We start from the raw sequence: 5330 nt of genomic DNA, 5'->3' as shown, positions 1-5330 counted from the left end.
AAAAAAAAAAAAAAAAAAAAAAAAAAAAAAAAAGAAGAAGAAGAAGAAGAAGAAGAAGAAAAAGTAAGAATCAAAGAACAATCTATAGGTGGAAAAAGAGCATCATAAACTAAGATTAAAACAAAATTTTCATAGATTGAACAATCAAATCGATCAAAAGAGACAAATTATAAGAACAATACATTGTTCAATGATCCGATCATACCCCACTCTGATATCAATTGTAAGAATATTTTATAGGATCGATATGACGGATCAATGAACATAATCAATAATATAATCTTGAATCTAATTCACACATACCCAGAGAAGATTCCACAAGTTTTGACTTTTCCCTCTTCTACAATCTTCTTCTTTGAGCTTTCTCTCCTTGTTAGTCTTGTCTACTCTCATCTCTATGTAAATTATCAAATTAGTTGCAAATAATGGGTATTGCTTCCTTTATATAGATGAGGAGCATGGACTAAACTTGAAATAGAAAACAAGGGGGACCCTCCCATAAAAAGACCCAATTGTAAATAGGCCCACTGGTCTTTACACTTTAAGGCGATTAACCAAAGAACTGAATTCCCATTAGGGGATCATTCTCGAACTAGTCTTCGTCCAACCCAGCTTGCCGATCAATACCTAACCACTAATCTGACCCCACACAATAACTGGTACTAGACCATACATAGGAAAATGTTACATTTAGGACCTAAGCTATAATGATGCTGCTTATATATGATGTGATGCTTCATTTTTAAAACTAACTATTGAACAATATTCGCAATGGGAACCAATATTGGAGAGAGGTAGAGAAACAGCTAAACACCACATATACAATTAGATAATGTCATTTCTTGAGTTTCTTATTTACATTAAGGCTGTGTTTGGTAAGCAAGAGAAGAAAAAAACTATACAAATTTGGCCTTTATATTTTTCCCGTAGTTTGGTAATGTTTTAACTGGAGAGAAGATTCTGAATTTTAAAATTTGAAAAATCCTCGGGATCCTCGTCCTTTTCTTGCGCGTCAAAAAAATAATCTCATCATAGAGACGAGATATTATGGGTCAGCAAGAAAACCTGTCCAAAGAGAGGGAGAGAGAAGAATCCCCATTTCCTTGTCGGTCTCTTTTTGGGCAAGCACTTGCCAATGTAATCCAATCTTCAATCCATCTGGTCATGCTATCGGGTACAGTCCTCTGTCCCTTCTAATAACAACCCCCCCTTGGGCACCGAGCCTATTCTGAGGGCTTGTAACCCGAACCCCACTTGGACAGATTTCAAAGAGGCTTTCTTTGAGAACTATTTTTTGGAAAGCTTCCGGAATAGGAGAGAGAGTGAGTTCTCTCAGTTGGTTCAAGGTTCCCGGTCTGTGCTCGAGTATCAGCAACGCTTCGAGGAGCTATTCCATTTTTCTCCTGAGCATCTCAGAGGTGATAGAGCTAAAGCAAAGAAGTTTGAGAAATGGTTGAAGCCAGGTATTGGGTCAACCATTGTGGGGTTGAAACTGTAGACCTATGCTGAGGTGGTCCAAGTGACCAAATCTATTGAAGATTGGCATAAAGACAACTTCACAGCCCAGCGAGGGACTAGAAAGAGGCCAATGGGATCTACTAATTCTAGGGGAGGCAGCAAATCTTTCCAAGTGCCCTATGCCAACCCAACTTCAGTACAATTTAGGAAGCCTGATGCTAGTCAGACTTCCCAATCCTCCCGATCTAGTGTTGTATCTTAGTCTTCGGGATCGAGCCCGAGATGCTTTCATTGTGATCAGTCGGGCCACATGGCGAGGACATGCCCCCACCGAAGGCTAGGTGATGCATCCTACACTATGCCACCTAGGCCCTAGCAGACAAATTCAACCCCTAGACCAACGCAGCCCATATAGGGCTAGAGACCATAGGGCAGAGTGTTTGCTATGACTGCAAAAGATGCCGAGGTTGCACCCGGTGTGGTGATAGGTACATTATTGATACCATTATTTCCTACACATGTGTTATTTGACTCAGGAGCCTCGCATTAGTTTTTGTCACCGTCATTTGCGAAGAAAATGAGCATTCCACCCAAGGGACTGACTTAATGTTTGGTTGTGAGCACCCCTATAGGAAATGTAGTGGGTTTGAACTATGTTTATGAGCCTTATCCAGTGACCATAGGTGAACATGAGTTGAATGCTCACTTGATCGAGTTGGATATGACCGACTTCGATGTGATTTTAGGAATGGACTGGTAATCTGCATACAGAGCCAGTGTGCTATATGCAGAGAAAACTATCATTTCCAGACCTCGTGATGATGATGAGTTTATGTTCCAAGGGGATAAGCCCAAGAAACCTAATAAGGTTATCATATCTGTGCTCCAGATGAAGAAGCCACTGGATAAGGGATGTCAAGGCTACTTAGCATCTATGATGGATACTGAGATAGAGATTAGGCCATTGACTGAGCTTGATGTGGTGAGGAAATTTTCTAATGTATTCCCGGATGACTTGACAGGTTTGCCCCGGGACCGAGAGACAAAGTTTGCTATAGACCTACTCCCTGGCTCGGCACCAGTGTCAAAGGCCCCTTACCTCATGGCCCCCACAGAGTTAAAGGAATTATAGGTGTAACTTCAAGACCTTCTGAAGAAGGGATTCATTATACCTAGTGTCTCCATGGGGAGCACCGGTATTGTTCGTCAAGAAGAAAGACGAAAGTATGAGATTGTGCATTGATTACCGGGAGCTTAATAAACTAACCATCAAGAACCGGTATCCTTTGCTAAGGATAAATGATTTATTTGATCAGTTGTAGGGTGCAAGGTATTCTCCAAGATCGATCTTAGATCAGGCTACCACCAGCTCAGGATCAAGGATAGTGATGTTAGTAAGACAGTCTTCAGATCAAGGTATGGACATTATGAATTCTTGGAAATGTCATTTGGGTTGACCAATGCATCAGCTGCATTTATGGATTTGATGAATCGGGTATTCTAGGATGTCCTAGATAAGTTTGTGATAGTATTCATTGATGACATTTTGGTCTACTCCAAGAGTGCAGAGGAACATGCTGTTCACCTGAGGTTAGTACTGCAATGGCTAAGGGAGAAGCAGCTCAATGCCAAATTCAGCAAGTGCGAGTTTTAGCTGTCACAGGTGGCATTTCTAGGCCACATTGTTTCAGACAAGGATATAGAGGTTGATCCAGGCAAGGTGAAGGCAGTTTTAAAATGGGAGACTCCCAAGAGTGTAGCAGACATACGTAGTTTTCTGGGATTGACTGGATACTAGAGGAGGTTTATCAAGAACTTCTCTCGCATTGCTACTTCGATGACTCGACTCACACGAAAGGGTGTAAAATTTGAGTGGTCTGATGCTTGTGAGAAGAGCTTCAAAGAGCTAAGGCAAAGATTGGTATCAGCTCCAGTTTTGACTATTCTGACCTGTATAGGTGGTATGGTTGTGTATAGTGATGCCTCCAAGCGGGGATTGGATTATGTATTGATACAGCATGGGAAAGTCATTGCTTATGCATCCTGTCAGTTGAAGGATTATGAGAAAAACTACCCTACCCATGATTTGGAGTTGACAACTATGATTTTTACACTGAAAATCTGGAGACACTACCTATATGGTGAGAAGAGTGAGATCTTCAGTGACTATAAGAGCCTCAAGTACTTCTTCACCCAAAAAGAGCTCAACATGAGACAGAGGCATTGGTTAGAGCTACTGAAGGATTATGATTGTACTATCCACTATCACCGAGGAAAAGCCAATGTGGTAGCTGATCACTTAGTCAGAAATCCCAGTCACTGACTCTTGCATCACTGACCACCAATGAGTATCTCCTAGAGGAGGTTAGGAAACTAGACTTGAAACTATTAGTAGAGGGTGTCACTTTGTCACTATCGGCATTGGTGGTACAACCTAGTCTGGTGGATAGGATCACTGCAGCTCAGATTACTAATGTAGAGTTGCAGAAGCTTATAGCAGAATTCTAGGAAGGAACCCAAAGGGACCCGGATTTCTCTATAACTGAAAGCGAAATTCTCAAGTTCGAAGGGAGGTTGTGTGTGCCATACTGGTGGAAAGGAATGAAGAATGTACAAGGACCTCAAAGGCTCCTACTGGTGGAAAGGAATGAAGAATGATGTGGCCACGCATATGTCTAGATGCCTCACATGCCAGCAAGTCAAGGCTGAGAGACAGAGGCCTCACGGGTTATTACAATCCCTACCTATTCCGAAATGGAAATGGGAGAATATTACCATGGCCTTCGTCATAGGCCTACCCTGTACACAGAAGGGTATGGATGCCATTTGGGTAGTTGTGGACCGCTTGACCAAGGCAACTCACTTTATCCCAATCAATGTCACATTTTCTATGGACAAGTTAGCCAATTTGTGTGTTGATAACATCATCAGATTACATGGTGTGCCAGTTAGTATCATCTCTGATTGAGATCCCAAGTTCAGTTTCAAGTTCTGGATATGTGTGCAGAAGGCTATAGGCACACAGTTGGATTTCAATACTGTCTTTCACCCTTAGATCGATGGTCAGTCGGAAAGGACTATTCAGACATTGGAGGACCTACTCCAAGCATGTGCCTTGGATATGAGTTATAGTTGGGATGACCACATTTCTCTTATCGAGTTCTTCTACAACAACAGTTATCAGGACACTATCAGAATGTCCCCATTTGAGGCACAGTATGGCAGGAAGTGCCGAACTCCACTCTATTGGGATGAGGTTGGTGAGTGGCATATTTTGGGTCCAGACTTGATACAGGCTACTAGTGAGAAGATGAATGTGATCAGAGAAAGGATCAAGGTAGCTCAGTCTATGAAAAAAAGCTACGCGGATGTTGGGAGGAAACATCTGGAGTTTGGTGTTGGAGACAAGGTGTTCTTAGGCTCTCCCCAGTTAAAGGGGTGATGCGGTTTGGCAAGAAAGGAAAGTTTAGTCCAAGATTCATGGGACCGTATGATGTACAAGAGAGGATCAGACTAGTAGCTTACTGGATAGCTTTACCACTAGAGTTGGAAGGTACACGTGATGTCTTCCATATTTTTATGTTGAGGAAGTACATTTCTGACCCCACTCACGTCTTGACTTACATACCCCATGAGTTGGATGAGGATTTTTCCTACGTGGAGTTTTCAGAGAAAATTGTTGACCGAAAAGAGCATGTTCTCCTCAACCACAGCGTTTCCTTTGTCAATGTGAAATGGATGAACCACCCCGAATAGGAAGCATCCTAGGAACAGAAAGATGAAATATTGAAACAGTATTCTAGATTGTTTGATTTACCAGCTATGTTCAATTTTGATGATGAAATTTTTGTAAGATGGGGGGAATGTTACAC

This window comes from Macadamia integrifolia, unplaced genomic scaffold (genome assembly GCF_013358625.1).
Source record: "Macadamia integrifolia cultivar HAES 741 unplaced genomic scaffold, SCU_Mint_v3 scaffold954, whole genome shotgun sequence".
In the NCBI taxonomy this organism is placed as follows: Eukaryota; Viridiplantae; Streptophyta; class Magnoliopsida; order Proteales; family Proteaceae; genus Macadamia; species Macadamia integrifolia.
Note: the sequence above shows the minus strand (reverse complement) of the source record.